Here is a 16,931-nt window from a genome sequence, read left to right as displayed (position 1 = left end):
CCAACCCATCCTATCAAGAGAGGTATATAACACGAATTGCTAAATGATCTTATTAATAAAAAACCTGGAGCCAGAGGAATAGAACAAGCCAGTCACAAGTTTTTACTGATAGGAAATCCTCAGCCCAAGAGAGCTACTTCCTGTATACTCATGCCTTATATACCTTTCTGTGCCCTGCCATCTTACTTCCTCTCTCTGCCCAACTACATCACTTCCTTTTTCCTCCCAGCTCTATCACTTCCTGTCTGTACAGACCTCCAGACCTCTATGATTAACTAGTGCTGGGATTAAAGGTGTGTACCACCACTCCTGGCTCTGTTCCCAGTGTGGCCTTGAACTCACAGAGATCTGGATGAGTTTCTGCCTCCCAAATGCTAGGATTAAAGGTGTGTGCTACCACTGCCTGACCTCTATGTTTAATATAGTGGCTGGCTTTGTCCTCTGATCCCCAGGCAAGCTTTATTTGTTAGAGCACAAATAAAATATTACCACAGAGGTATGTCAGCCAGCAATAGCCAGGCTGTCATTGTTCTTGTTTCTTAACCTCAAATAGTCCCTCACTCAACTATGTGCCTTTCTAAACTTTAAATTGTTCCCGAGATTTTATATTTCAAAGCCATTAACAAAAACACCTTAACCCGACTTCACTAACAATTCTACATGTCTAAATTCTTTCTAAGGGTAGTGGTTGAATCATTAATCTGCTCTAGCAGCAATACTTGGAAAAAGTCAATTACTGTTTTGTAAGCACCAGTAACACTGCCCACGGAGGAGCTAGAAACCTCCTGAGAGTTTTTATACAACCCATAGATTGTAAGGGATGTGGTGACCGTGAAGGCAACTCTCAGAGCTATGCTCAATATCATCATGAGGTCCTTAGACCACGTAGTTCTTTGGCATTTTGCCCCTTCAAGGCTCACTCAGGCATTTGCCAAATGCCCAGCCATTTTCTAAGAGTTCCAGTGCTGCCCATTGGTCCCTTTGAATCACCCCAACAAGTACTGAGACAACTGGAAAGGGGGCATTCCAGGGTCAGGTAGGAACCTGGTACAAGGGAAACTCCCATGAATCTGTAAGAATGACCCCAGCTAAGACTCCTAGCAATCAATGGTAGACATGTAACCTGAAGTAGTTATCTCCTGTGACCATACAGGACTTCCAGTGGAGGGATTGGGACACCAGCCCAGCCGTGCAACCTTTGACCTACAAGTCTGTCATGCATATGGGAAGTGTAGGGGGAGTGAGGGGACTTATGGGTGGAGTAGGGATTGTGGGAGTGGTCAACCAATGAATGGTCTAGCTAGCCTCTCCCCTTCTCTTTAAAGCTTTCCCAGAGAATTTTTTGTTTTGTGTTAAGAAAATTTCTTAGACATTTTTTATTAAGAATTTTTTCATTCATTTTATACACCAATCAAAGATAAAAACAGTGGTTAGATGCCATGAAGTAGGTGGCAATGCCTTAACCATATGTGTGTTGTTAGGCCCAAGGGCCTCTTCCATCCTTGTCAAGGGGAATGCAACCTTCTCTCCTTTCATACAACCCTAGACATTTCTTTTTAGTTAATTTGAAATCTGTGTGGCATCCGGTATTGCTCAGAGAAACTTTCTTTGAACTGTGAAAAATGGGATCTAAGACATGCTTAGCCCAGTCCTCCTTAGATGCTTCTATCTAGGATGACAAGAAACTGGGTGCTTTTCATGTTCACAATGGACCACTACCCAGAGCCAGAAGAACAGTTTATTTTCTAAGCCTTCCCATAATACTTAAGTTATTTCTATGCTGAACTCAAAGCTTCTCCTCTTCCTTGCCTTCTGAGAAGAAATGAAAATATCTAATGCTTCTTCTGTACAAAGATTTTTAGAAACGTCCCCCATACTCTCATTAACATTAAAAATAGCTACTTAAATATATGTATGGAACAGCAATTAATGTAAAGAGGCCATAAATTTGCAAGAGAGCAGGGAGGGCTTGAAGAAAGGAAAGACAAGGGAGAAATGATTAACTATATTTTAATCTAAAAAAGAAATAATTTAAAAATAGCTACTTACAAGTGTATTTTATTTAAAATTTACAGAACACTGAAAAACATCTTGTGTAAATGCATCCTGATACCACGTATAATGATGTACACCATTAATCCTAGCAGGTGATTCTGTGAGTTTGACGCTAGCCTGGTCTACATAGTGAGTTCCTGGCCAACCAAGGCTTCATTGTGAGACCCAATCTCAAAAAACAAACAAACAAACAAACAAAAAACCAAAAACAAAAAACAAAAACAAAAAAATAACTAAACTACTGTTCGAGATAAGAGGAGATCAGAGCTTACAGGCAATGGAAATGAGGTAAGAGTCAAAAGCAGGGTTTTCCTGGCCTCTTTCTTTGTACTCTTCTCCATGAGCACATTCTCTTATCTCTTCCAGTTAACAGTCTTCCACTTGGTCACCCATTAGCCTCAGGACCAGGGCCAAAGTCCACTCAGCAATCCACTGTCCTGGTTTTCAAGGTTCATGCTGCTCAGGACTGAAACTAGGGATAGCAGCAAGCCCTGGTGAATGTACTGGTTTTCACCACAGAGACAGGGCTCCTAAACAGGTGCAGGCAAAGATCTGGGATGGCATGAAGGATGCATGTCCTAGGGATGGCTTGTTGCATAATCAAATATCCCTCTAATCTTTCCTCTCATGTATTTTGTTTACTGTGCCATCTCATTTCTCCAGTTTCCATGTTTTTAAAGCCATTCAGAAGTTAGAATTTCAGGAGACTCCTATGCAGTGCCACTTTTGCTGTTGCTGTCTGAGTTCTTGTTAGTGTTTGGATGTGGTTTGAGTGTGTGTGTGCGTGTGTGTGGTGTGTGTGTGTGTGTGTGTGTGTGTGTGTGTGTGTGCATGCGTGCGCGTGCTCTCCAGAGGTCCTTGTGCTGGAAACTTAGTTCTTGGTGTCATGATATTGAGAAGCAATGGAACCTTAAAGATATGTAGCCTAGGGCAAGGTAATTAGGTTACTAGGGATGTGTTCCTCTGCAGTGATTGACACTTATGTAGTGAATTAGGGGTTCTCACCAGAGGAGATTGTAAAAGCACAGCTCACCCTTGAATTAGCTAGGGCATCCTTTTTCATTATGTGGTCCCTTTTGCATGTTCTCCCACTAGGATGCCACCTGGCTTGAAGCCCTTGCTGAAGGACAAACATTTGCGGCCAATGGGTCTTGGACTTTGAACCTCCAAATGGTGAACTAATAAACCTTTCTTTCTTTCTTTCTTTCTTTCTTTCTTTCTTTCTTTCTTTCTTTCTTTCTTTCTTTCTTTCTTCCTTTCTTTCTTTTTGTTGTGAATCTAGCCTTTAGCAGCCGAGTCATCTCTCCAGCCCAGTCTTTTTAATATATATTCATTATGTAACCTAGGGTGTTTTGTCATAGCAACACTTAATGTACTAAGTAAAAATCTTTGTGTTTTCCTTGACATTAGAAATATTATCTTCTTGTTTCCTACTGTTTTGGTTACTTTTGCTATAAATTTATACTCCACACTGTTTTCAGGCTTACTCTGAACTAAAAGCTGGCAAAGTCTAATTTCTACTCAGAACTATTCAATAGTGCCCCATTACATAGAGCATAATGGAAAGCCCCATAGGCTTGTAATTTAATTTGGATTTTCCTCCACTTTCCAAAAGTCCTTCGCTAGGACAGAGTCACATCTATAAGACTAAGAATTATGCTTGCTATTCTCTATTTACAACTATATTTCCCCCCAATTCTTGGTTTTGTTGCACACTAGATTTCTCCATTTCTGAAAACTTAACACTTGGCTTCTTGGCTTCCTGACAGAATTATCCTCTTCACCAAGGCCCATTACAGTGTGCTCCCTTCAAAAATCTCCCTCCATTCCTCTTCCTCCTGCTCCTCCTTTGCTTATATACTTCTTTTCCATTTTCTGTTATATTAAGCAAATTGAGTGGTAGTTATTTTAATTCATACATTCATCCTATTGGTTAGAGCTCTCTAGAGGAACAAAACCAATAGGATGAATGTATGCATTAAAATAATTTATTAAATCATCTCATACTAAAATATGAAACAACAATTGTTTCCCACCGAAAGGACGAGGATCTGGAGGTTGCTGATTATTTATGGCTGGGTGCTCCAGCAGTTGGTAGGTGCTTGTGGCTGGGTGCTTTAGCAGTGGATGCAGTCCTACTCTAGCTGTCTCTTACTGAGGCCAACAACCCTGTGGTTGCTCAATCTACAAGGCTTGTAGTCTCAGTCATTCCAGGCTGGTGCTGAAAAATCTGGAAGATTCCTGTCAAGCCTCTGGTTCTCAGTCAAGGATGGAAACATGAAAATGGTGGTTCTGATAGCAGTGAGGGAATTCAGCAGCAACAGCAACCAGATAAATTCACTCAGCCAAGAAAGGGAAGGCCAAGTGAACAAAAGGAGAATAACCCTTCTTCTGCCATGACCCTTTTACCTGCTTCTGTATGAAACGGTTCTGCCCACTCTTGGAGAGGGTCTTCCATGTTAATTAAAGCAAGCAGGATAATTCTTCCACTGAGGCTCCCTTCTCAGATGATTCTAGTTTGTGGTAAGTTAAGGCCAGTTGCCCTCAGCAGTCTTCACAGGAACTCATGCTTCTCTCTGTCCATCACTGTGTTTTCCCACAGCTGGTATCTGCTTGCTTTCAGTCTATGCATTCATTCAACAGCTTCTTATTGCACTTGTCTGTCAAGGCTTCTAATTGTTTTTATTAAACTCTTTCCTCCTTATGGTAATTAAAGTGATGTTGATAAGCATTTGGACTTCTTATGATTCAGTTTTTAAGCTGTTTCTCTTGAACAATGTGGGAGGAACAACTGCAGTACCATAGAGTACAGTATATTGTCCTCAAGGTTCACCTCGTGTGTGATTCAAGCCAATATTTCAAAGACCTGATGTGATATTTTGTTTGGGCTCTCACAAATAAAGCTTGCCTGGAGATCAGAGTGTGGATCTAGACACTAAGGCCAGGCAGTGGTGGCACACACCTTTAATCCCAGCACTTGAGTGGAAGAAACAGGAAGTGATATGGCTGGGCGGAGAGAGGAAGTGATAAGGCAGGGTGGAGACAGGAGCTCACCCCCTTTCAGGCTGAGGAGTTGGGGAGGTAACGGGTGGCCCACTGTGGCTTGCTCCTTTGTTTCTCTGATTTTTCAGCATTTACCCTGATATCTGGCTCTGAGTTTTTATTTTTAAGACCAATTAGAATTCATGCTACAATCCAACATTTTAGAAAATCTATTCATACAGCAGAAGCCCCACTCTTTTTAGTATTATAAATAGTATAGAGTAAGCCAATAGTACTTAATAAATGCTTAAAAATGTAATCTCTGGGGAAATAAACTTATTAACAAGCCCAGTTCCCCAGACGTTACCTTGTCTTTGATCTTTACATCATTACTAGCCTCATGACTTCTTTATTTCCTTCTTTTTGCTTTTCAAAGTTTTGTTTATTTTTACTGTATGTGGAGGGGTGGTTTGCCTGCATATATATCTGTGCATCACAAGTGTATCTGGTTTGGGATGATGTCAGAAAAGGGTGTTGGATCTCCCAGAACTAGAGTTGCAGATGCCATGTGGGCTCAGGAAGAGCAGACAGTGTTCTCAACACCTCAGCGATTTCTCCATGGCCCCCCGCCCCCCCCCCCCATTTCTTTCCTTTCTTCTCAAACAAGAGAAAACAAGATTGGCAGTGAGAGTTACAATGTACAAGATTTTGTTGCTATATTTCTGAGTTGTAACTAAATAAAAGGTGGAGTAATTCTATATCAATGTCTCCCCAAATAAATCTGGGGATTTCCTGTGAGCTTTGTTCCCAGGAAGTCAGCACCATATCTCATCGTGGAAGTATTGCTATGTGTAATTAATTTATATAACATAAAAGAAGCAGGCTCAAGATGAGAGAGACAATAATCTTCTACTTGAGCTTATTCAGCTGCAAACCGCGGCATACTTTGTATTTTGTTCTAGTTTTGATGATCACAGGATGTATCTTATTTGCGGCTTACTTGGGCTATTTTCAGTGCCCAGGGAGACATGATGTACATTGTATAATAATGCAATAAAATAATTGAACATTTTCCCTTGTCTGGCATATTTATACTTGTGTGCTCAGTCACATTAGAGGGGTTGGGAATGCAGCAGTCTCAACTGTAAGTTATTATACTGATGGAGCTGGCAGGCCTGGATGCTCTCTCTGAGAAGCAGGCTGGGTGTTCCAGTGGATGGATTGTTCTAGAGGCAGTGTAGCTCATGGAGAGGAAGTCGGCTATGTTTAAAAGACAATAAAAGTCTGTGAAACAAAACAAAATAACATCTAATCCTTTGCCAGCAGAAATTTTTTCAGGGAAGTGCCAAATTAGTGACAGAACCAGGTCCTTCTTCTGAATCCAAAATAGGGAAGCAATCCAGCTGTGGTCACTTTAAGGATCCCAGAAATCCAGCTGCAGTTGCTCCATGGATCCTACTGACATGGAGATGGCTGCTCCATTTGTTCTGACCTCAAATGTGAGAAAAATGATTTAAAACTTGTCATCTTACCCCAGAAAATTCAATTAAGAAAATGAAATACCTTAAGAATCAAGAAGAAGTAAGTGCAATATCATTTGAGAGTCAGGATTTGGATTAAGAGCCTCATACCACATATTTTCACAACACTGGAAACGTAGAATGCATCACAATCAGAAATTGCTCTCCATCCATTTCAAAGGAAGCTGGAAGATTCCCAGCAGACCAGTTCCTCTACTGAAGTTACAGTAGATCTGGAAACCAAGCTTGAAGCACAGACAGGCTTCATGTTTACCCAAGGTAAGCAAGGTTGGTTTGATCTTTGTTTTTCACAAAGCATGACAGAAGAGTGTTCATTGAGAGTGCAGCCCTGAGTTGAACTGGGGGAAGGAGTTAAAGACCAAAATGTGGACTTGCCAACATGAAAGTTTTGATCTCAGATCAAAAGTCTAAGGTAAACTGGGTGTGGTGCAAGCATTTAGGAGGGCAACTGAGGCAGAAATATTCCGACTTTGAGGCCCGCCTGGGCTGCATATAGAAACTGTCTTAAAGAAGAAGACTAATAACTTCAGTTTCTGAATTCTAATTTCCTTTGCTTCTCAGGAATATTTTGAAAAGTACTGGACTTCCTAAAATTGGTTTTCATTGCCAGAGAAATGAGACTGTTATGCCACTTAGTGGTAAACAGAATATGTATTATTTGCAAAACTGTATCTACACAAAGATTTCTGGATCTGTGATTAAACTATTGCATGAATATTATTGTCAATTGAATAATTTTCCTCATAACTTTCAGTGAGTTTGAAATCTGTAATGAATTGGAATTGATCTGGCAAAACAACTTGCAGGTATCATCAGAGATAAATGACATAGTCTCCACCATTTGGCACCTAAATAGAAAAATGCCTCAGCCTCACAACAGCCATGAGAAGTTGTTGTAGAATATTATTTTAAAGATGTGTTACATTTGTTTATGCTGTGGAACAGTTGTTTAATGATGCAAAGGTGTGTTGCATTCTTTTATGTTTAACTCTGTGAAGCTGTGTTACTGTGCCTGTCTAAAACACCCGATAAAGAGCTGAACAGCCAATAGCAAGGCAGGAGAAAGGATAGGCAGGGCTTGCTGGCAAAGAGAATAAATAGGAGGAGACATCTGGGAGGAAAAGAAGAGCCAGAGAAGGAGGAGGACTCCAGGGGCCAGCAACCCAGCTACAGAGCAAGCCAGGAGTAAGAAGTAAAGAAAAGCATATAGGATAATGATAAAAGCCCAGAGGCAAAAGGTAGGTGGGAGAATTTAAGAAAAGATGGCTAGAAATAAGCAAGCCAAGGCCGAGCATTTATAAGTAATAATAAGTCTCCATGTGTATTTACTTGGGAGCTGGGTGGTGGGTCCCCAAAGAACCAAAAGAGTGAAAAATACCAACTACAAGAAGTTGCATTATTTACTTCATTTTATAGGTGAGGAAACTATGACAAGAGGAGGCTGAATAATTTGCTAAAGTTAGACAGTGGGGAGGCAGTCTGTGTTCAGTAAACCCCAGTGCTCTAAGACCAGACAACCGCATAGGTGGAGGAAATGAAATTGTGTTCATGGCACGTGTCTTCATGAAGGACAGGGAGAGAAAAGAGAGAAGGGCAGTGGAAAAGGGGATGCAAAGAGCCTGGTGAGTCAGAGCAGAACAAATGAGCAGCAGAGAACAGTTTTGCATTTTTACCGACACTGTCCTTATTCTGCAAACTTAAAAAGTCACAGCATTAACATCTCAAGGAGATGGTGATAAGCTCTGCTTTTAAAATTTATTTCATACATATTTAAGGTATATTTTAAATATCTATTTGTAATATACATTATAATAATAATGTTTATAATAAAGAACACACATGTACTTACGATAAAAGCTTATATATTTATAATAAAAGTACATACATTATTTTATATTTATAAACATAATGAATATGCAATCATGTCAGTGTTTCTTTTTTTTTAAAATCCCTTAAGTTAATATAATAGACCATAGGGCATCCTGTTCAAAGGTGTGTCTGTACCAATTAAGTGGGGATGGGAGTTATGAGTTGTAACTTCTAAATGGTATTATGAATATAGCTAATAAAATGCTCTTAATGAATTGTGTCTTAATTACATGAGTTGATAATACAGACAAAAATTGGTATTGTAATTCATATAAGAACTTTATAATGAAATAATGACATTTTTGAGGTAGGTTTAGAAGAGTAATTTGATCTGTTAATGATTTTCCAATATTCAAAGATCACATTCAAGGAATTTTCTAAAACCAACTGTAACTTTTGTTTGTATAACATTTCAATCTTTGTATATCTATATTTTTCATTTTGTAAAATTTAACTACATTTTTATTTAAAAAATTCAGACAATATATTTTGCTTATATTCTTTCTCCTCTCCCAACTCCTCTCATATCCTCCACACCTCCCTTCCTCCTCAACTTCATGTTTTTTCTTCTCTCTAAACAACAACAACAAAAGAGACAAAAAGTTAAAATCAAAATAAACAAGACAAAAATGCCACCAAACAAATAAAACATTCAGAGGCCCTTTTGTGTGGGTCAACTGCTCCTGTGCATGGGTCTTACCTGGAGTGTGGTTCATAACTAATGATGCTCCATTGGAGAGCACTGATTTCCCTTTCTCCAGCAGGTATCAATTGCAAATAGTGTTTTTGCTTAGGGATGGGACTTTGTGTACAATTTCCTTTCTCAGTGCTGGCATTTTTATCTGGTTTGAATCTGCACTGGTCTTGGATGTGCTTGTGACAGTCTTTGTGGGTTCACATCAGTCCTCTTATGTCTGGAAAATACTATTTTCTTGGAGTCATCTACCACCTTTGGCTCTTATCACCTTTCTGTTTCTTTTTCTGCATATACCCTTGAGGACTTTAATAAAGACATCCTATTTATGAATGAGTGCTCCAAAGTCTGTCATTCTTTGTATATTGTCCAGTTGTTGGTTCCTGCTTTAATTACTGTCTCCTGTAAGGAGAACCTTCTCTGATGAAAGTTGAGTGATGCTCTGACCTAAAGGTATAACAACATGACATTAGGAGTCATTTTATTGCCTTTAGGAGAATAATAGTAGAAGCTTTTCCCATAGGACCCATGACCTATCTAGTTTCAGGTTCTTGGACACTTTAGAAGTGGTAGGTATGGGTTGTATCTCATGGAGTGGGCCTTAAATCCAATTTTTAAAAAGTGGTTGGTTACTTCCATTACATCTGTGCCACTACTGTACTAGTATGTGTTGTCGGCAGGTCTATGTTGTGCAGAACAGGGTTTATAGTTGGGTGAAACTGATAGTTACTTTTCTCCTCCAGTAGCATGCAAAATACCTTCTAGCATCGTGACTTCTAGTCAATAGGGGTGAATGCTATGGGATATCTTTCTGTGTGCTGTGAATATGTATTATTCTCATTGGTTGATAAATAAAGATGCTTTGGACTATGGCAAAGCAGGATATAGCTAGGCAGGAAATCCACACAGAGATACAGAAAAAGGGTGGAGTCTGGCTGTCTGCAGACAGCCATTAGAGAAGCAAGATATATTAGAACACAGTTAAAGCTGCAAGATATGTGGCAAAACATAGATTAATAGAAATGGGTTAATTAAAGTTGTAAGAGCTAGTTAGTAATAAGCCTGAGCCATCAGCCAAACATTTGTAAGTAATATTAAGCCTCCAGGTCAATTATTTGGGAAGTGGCTGTTAGGTATTTGGGAGTTGCTGGTGGGACAGAAAAGCCTCCATTTACATATGGCACCAGCACGGTGCACATACATCTACTTAAAGCCTGAGAAAGCTTAAAAAAGGGCTTCTAGACATAAAAAAAAAAATGACCCAAGCACAGTTTTATAGTTCATGTCTCTCATTGCAGGCTGTAGTACAGAACCACATCCCCTGGCCACGGTGGGCTTCAGCTGAATGTGGTGGACTCTCACAGTCTCTCAGGGCTTGATACAAAGAGGTTTCTCCCAGCTGCTGCTTATGGGCTTAAGAGCACAGCTGCAGGCCTAAGAACACAGCTGCATGCTACTTGGTGGCAGCATGGACCCCAGAATTGGGGAGGGAAGTAAGCATGACTCTCATTGGTATCTCCACCATATTGGAAAGCTAAGAGGGATGGAGCCAGCAGCCAAAGCTGCAACTTTGGTCCTAGTCATTCCAACTTAGCAGTTTAAAGACTCTAGGGATAAAAGAACAATACAGATATACAGTATAAGAGGTCCAGACAAAAAGAAACCCTTAAAACGGGTTACAACGTGTTTAAAAATGTACATAGACTTGGGAGAGAGTGGAAAAAGGGTATTGCAACTATAGAATAGAATAGTTCACAAAATAATACAATTTTTTAAGTCTTTAAAGAGAGAAATAAAATAATTAAAAAAAAAGAATGTCCACCCATAGAGATGGAATACACAGAGAGTCTGGATCCTATATGTTATTGTGATAATTTTGTGTTAAATTTTTTGATTGTTGAGAAGCAAAAGACAGCTGCTAAAAGACATAGGATTGTGAAATGGACTGCTAAATTAAACCAATCTAGATATTTTAGGAATGCCTTAACTTTAAAAAAGAAGTCAAAAAATACATTTGTCAAATGGAAATAAAAAATGCTTTTGAGTTTTGTTCCTATAGAAGATGAGAGGTTATGGATTCCTTTAGGAATAATATTGATCAGGTTTGAGTAAGGGAGACCTCCTGAATACTGACAGGTGATATCTATCAACAAAGGTTATTGCTGGTCTTCCCAGGACTTGGTCATTAACTGAAAATTTTCTCAGGGACTCCTGGGGATGCCTTCACCCACAGACAGCAGGAAACTGTAGTTGGAGACTTTCTCTCCAGCCCCGCCAAGCCCTGTTAGTCCAAAAACCCATTTGTAAAATAAGCACACAGACTTTTATATTATTTAAACTGCTTGGCCATTAGCTTAGGCCTACCATTGTGTAGCTCTTACTCTTATATTTAGCCCATTTCTATTAATCTATACTTAGCCACATGGCTTGTGGCTTACCAGTGTCTTTACATATTTCTTCTCATGGCGGCAGCTGGCAGACTCTCTCCTAGCCTTCCACTTCCCATAATTCTCCTCCTTCTTGTCCCACTTACCCTATCCTTCCTGCCTGGCTACTGGCCAATCAGCACTTTATATTACCCAACCAGAGCAACACATTTGACATACAGAACATCCCACAGCATTTCCCCTTTTCTTTTTTTCAAAAACCAAGGTTTTAACTTTTATATAGTAAAATTTTAGATAACAAAACAATTATCAAGCAAGAATTGCAGTTACAATATTAAAGAAGATATCCTATCTATCTTATATTTGTGAGTCTAAGGTTTTATATCTAACTTATCTTTTATCATAACTGAGGAAATTATAACTATCTAGTCTTCAACCACATCAAAGACCTCAGAAGGATATAATATTACCTGAGAACTGGGAGAAGGATGCAACAAACTTTCAGGAGTCTTGTAGGGTAGACAGAGACAGCTGGCAGCCTGGACAGTCACCTAATGTTCCTTTGTAAAGTTGGGGCATTTGTCTTCAGCCCACAGGGCTAGAGGCTCTCAGTTACTTCTCTCAGTGTCCTGTAGAATGTCTGGCAGTTTGCTCTGTGAAGCAGGAACCTGAAGGACCATTTTGTCAAGCAAAGTTCAGTGGTCACCTTTCTATGGGTCCTGCATGGCCAGTTGATCAAGCAGTCCAGGCAAGAACAGTTTCTTGCCCAAATGGCTATTTTTTCAAGGTGAAGATAAACTCCATATGAAGTGTCTTCAATGCCCATCCTCCTCTCTGAAGTAAATTGGTGCTGTCAGGAGCAAATATGTCTCACTGTCTAGAAAGTCTAAATTTGAAAAATATTTTAAATGCCATACTCTGTAGGTCTTTGAAGTATTTGAAGATTACCTATCTATCTGAAATATCTCTATGTATATATAGAAGACTTAGCTAACATGGCTATGAGTATGATTATCATAGATGACTAATTATTAATCTATTTTTAATTATCCATTACAATTTAAAATGAGCTATACAAACATAATACCTTAAACAAAAGTAGAAATATACACACAGTACAACAAAATTAACTTTAAGTTTGTATCAATAGACTAAAATCTATACCAATGTAAAACATTTTAAACAAGTTGTTGCTCTTTAGAAGTAAATTCCTTAATCTACCCTTTCTTCCTATTATATCTATATCATATCCCCTTTTCCTCTTTAGAAAGAGATCACATTTATAATCAACCTGCTTTAAATAAAAATACCATTTTTTTTTCTGTCTCACACCAGAGGGTTCTTCTAATCTGGGACATAAAAATCTCTTAACTTTTTTTTTTAGCAATATGTTTGGGTTTAGAGAAGGAGCAAGTCAATTCCATCTCCAAAGCCAGCTTAATAATTTTGGGAAATTGGGCATAGTTTCTCTTACTATTTCCTGCTGGAGGGGGGCACTGTATCTTATGGGGACATAAAGAAAATTTTAGGATTATGGAGTAGTCCGTGAGGGTAGTAAACTTCTGAGCCAGTTGCCTTGAAACCATTCTGGATGTTGGATCATCTGGGCCAGGGTGTCATTGGAGACCTTTCAGGTAATCTTGGCTGATCAACCCTGATGTCTTAATCTGGAACGAATCCACAGGCTCTGGCTTTCCATGGAAACAAAAGCAGAGCCTTTTTTTCCAAAGCAACATATCCTTATATCTAAATTTTGAAGTCAAGGTACCTTTAAAATTTACATATTTGTTTAACTCAACAGCTTTTACAATCAAATTTTTTTCTGTAGTTAAAAATCCCAAAGACAACACAAACCAGATTCTCTGTGTAATATCCATCTTTGCAAGACTGAAATGCCACTGTGGCTGTTGGCTCCACCCACCTCAGCTTCCCTACAGGCGGTGGTACAGTTGCCAGCTCTGGGTCTGGAGCCATGTGTATCATCAACTATCAGAAGCAGTTCTATCAAAGCAGTGCATAGCCCAGAAACTTTTTTTTTAAACTAGCAAAGGCTAAATCTACCACGCAGCAGAGTTAAATGCCACTTGTAGAGATGTAGTGGGTAGCCATTCCAGCCTTGGCCTGGAAGTTCCAACCCCCATTGAGGCTTCAGTAATGGTCACGCTTACAAGGTGGGGCAGAGAGAGGATGCTAAAGACCCAGGATCAAGAGGAGAGGTTTCTCTTGGTTCCAGGACCCTGGATGCTGGAGATAGACAGAGCAGAGTTCTTCAGAGAACACCGCCAGACTGCACCATACCTTTCCCAGACCCTGCAACCTATCCCTTCATTTGTAAGTTACCCCACAAAATAAACCTCCCTTTTAACTAAGTGGAGTGGCCTTAATAATTTCATCAATATCAAGCAGTATGGAGAAAACTATGCTCACATTATCAAGAATTGGGGGGTATGGATGGTCTTTGGTTATTTGGTTGGTTATGGATATTTGTTATAATTTAGGGGAATATAAGACTCTAGGGTAAAAAGACAACTATTAATCTCAGATATTTTGAATTAGCCTGGATTTTGGTATAGTGATAAAAATTTAAAGTTAATTTTGTTATACTGTATATATGTTTCTATTATTGTTTGAAGGATTTTTGTATATTTATACAAATTTAAGGTTATTTTTGTTACAACATATGTATATATGTTTCTACACTTGTTTAAGGGATTACACCTATGTAGTTCACTTAAAATATAAGATGAAGTTCTAAATTTTAAAAGCTATTATTATAAAATATTTAGGATAATCAAAAACATAGGTTAGTAGTTAGTCATCTATAACAATCACATTTGTAGAGATGTTATATATGTTTTCAGGATCATATAGAGATATAGTTTAGATAAATGATCTTAAAATACTTCAAAGACCTATAGAATATGACATTTGTTAACATAGGGCTTTTCATGACAATGAGACACACCTGCTACTGTCAGCATCAATTCACTTCAGAGATAATAGGCACTGAAGACATTTCTTATGGAGTTTGCTTTCAATGTGGCAAGGCTAGCCATTTGGGCAAGAAACTGCTCTTGCCTGGACTGCTTGACAGTATGTTTTATAAACTGGACATGCAGGACCCATAGCAAAATAACCATTCAACTTTGCCAAAACAAGGCAGGATGTTCCTTTTGATTCCTGCTTTACAGAGGAAACTGCCAGACATTCTGCAGGACACAGAGGAAAGCAATTGATGAACTTCTCCAAAATAAGCGGGGCAATCCTTTGAATTTCCTGCTTTACTAAAAATTCTGCTAGAGACTCTAGGCCTATAGGCTGAAGGCAGAGGCCCCAGTGTTGCAGAAGAACTTTGGATGATTGTCCAGACACCTAGATGTCTTTGTCATCTCTAGAGTTTTGGAAGTTACTTGCAATGCACTTCCTGTTTACTCAGGTAATATTATATCCTTCTGGAGTCTTTGATGAAGTTGAAGACTACATAGTTATAATTATAATTTTACTTAGTTATGATAAAGGATAAATTAAACATGAAACTTCAGACTCACAAAAATAGAATGGATGATGAGTATTTTCTTTAATTTTGCCAAATACAAATAGACTAGACATTGTAACTATAATTCTTGCTTGCTAACTATTTTGTTATATGCAATTTTACTATGTTAAACTTAAAAACTTCCTTTTAAAGTAGACAGAAAAGGGGGAAATGCTGTGAGATGTCTTTCTGTACTCTTTGAATATGCATTGCTCTCATTGGTTGATAAATAAAGATGCTTGGTTTATGGCAAGGCAGGAATATAGCCAGGCAGGAAATCCAAGCACAGACACAGGAGAAAAAAGGTGGAGTCTGGCAGACTCCACCCAACCACCAGAGGAGCAAGATGAATTAGAACATAAGTAAAGCCATGAGACAGGTGGTAAAACATAGATTAATAGAAATGGGTTAATTTAAGTTCGAAGAGCTAGTTAGTAATAAGCCTGAGCCATAGGCCAAACAGTTTGTAATTAATATTAAACCTCTGAATAATCATTTTAAAAGTGGCTGTGGGACTGGACAGGACAGATAAGCCTCTGTTTACAGGTAAAAGCTTCTAGTTGGGCACCAGCTCAATTTCCCCCTGCTTGATGATATAAAAAGTTGTTTGTTCAGCAATAAGGACTTATCATCAGATTGTGGAGTGTAACCAATAGCCCCTGGGATGTTTGTGTTGGGACACCTGCTACAAAGAGATCTATAAGATCTCTTTGGCCAGTGCTCAATGTACCCTGGCACTGGAGCTTTTATTTGGTGGAATAACGTCTCTGATTAGTGGAATAACATCCATCATGTAGCAACTCCATTTATATCCTTTTCATACATGTATATATTTTAGGAAACTTCTATATTGATAAATTTCCTTGTGACTTTTCAAAAAGCCTTTAGTATTTGTTGTCCCTCTGCATAGTCTATCTTCTGCCACCTCTTTACTGTTTTAATCCATCTCATTCTAGTCTCTCCCTTATTTCTTTCTAGCTCTATACTCGATTTCTTTTTCCTTTGAGGATCTCACCCTCACCCACTGTCCCTCATTAGCCACCTAACCTCTATAATTGTTTGGATTGAAATGCACATATCTGAATCTTAAAAGTTAACATCCTCATGTAAGAGAAGACATGAAGTATTTGTCTTTTGAAATCTAGGTTACCTCAGTCAGAGAGATTGTTTCTAACTTCATCCATTTACCTTCAAATTTCATTTTTAACAACTGAATAATATTCCATTGTGTCAATGTACCACATATCCACTATCCATTCATTCATCAGTGATTGACATCTAGATTGTTTCCAATTTCTGGCTATTATGAATACAGTAGTAATGAACATGGATGAACAAGTATCTCTGTAGCAGGACGTAGAGTCTTTTGCATATATGCTTGAGTGGGATAGCTGGATCTTGTGGTAGAGCTATTCTCAGCGCTTTTTTCCTTTGAGAACTCTTCATAATGATTTCCATAGTAGTTTTACCAGTTTTCACTCCTACCAACAATGGCTAACTGTTCCCTTTTCCTCCCTTTCCCCACATCCTCCCCAGCATGTGCTGTAATTTGTTTTATTAATCTTGGTCATTCTGACTGGAGTAAGATGAAATCTCAAAGTAGTTTACTTTGCAGTTTCCTGATGGCTAAGGATGTTGAACGTTTTTTAAAAGGTTTTTCAGCCACTTGTATTTCATCTTTTGAAAATTCTCTCCTTAGTTCTATACTCATGTTTCAACTGAGTTGTTTCCTTGATATTCAGGTTTTAAAAAAATTCTTTATGAATTCCAGATACTTACCATCTATCCTATATTTAATTGATAAAGATTTTTTTCCTTCATCTCTAGGCTGCTTCTCTGCTTGAATGATGGTGTACACCTTTGCTGGA

At 38.7% G+C, this 16,931-nt stretch overlaps 1 non-coding gene across 1 annotated transcript; it reads right to left on the bottom strand.

Annotated features, from left to right (window-relative positions):
• Nucleotides 1–1,418: 1,418 nt before the first annotated feature.
• On the bottom strand, nucleotides 1,419–1,543 carry LOC118576948. The gene has a single exon (XR_004944137.1). It is a non-coding gene; the product is annotated as a U6atac minor spliceosomal RNA (small nuclear RNA).
• Between the last annotated feature and the right edge of the window lie 15,388 nt (nucleotides 1,544–16,931).

The sequence above is a fragment of the Onychomys torridus genome, chromosome 1 (assembly GCF_903995425.1).
Source record: "Onychomys torridus chromosome 1, mOncTor1.1, whole genome shotgun sequence".
NCBI classification, from domain to species: Eukaryota; Metazoa; Chordata; class Mammalia; order Rodentia; family Cricetidae; genus Onychomys; species Onychomys torridus.
This window is presented reverse-complemented; position numbering and strand designations above follow the sequence as displayed.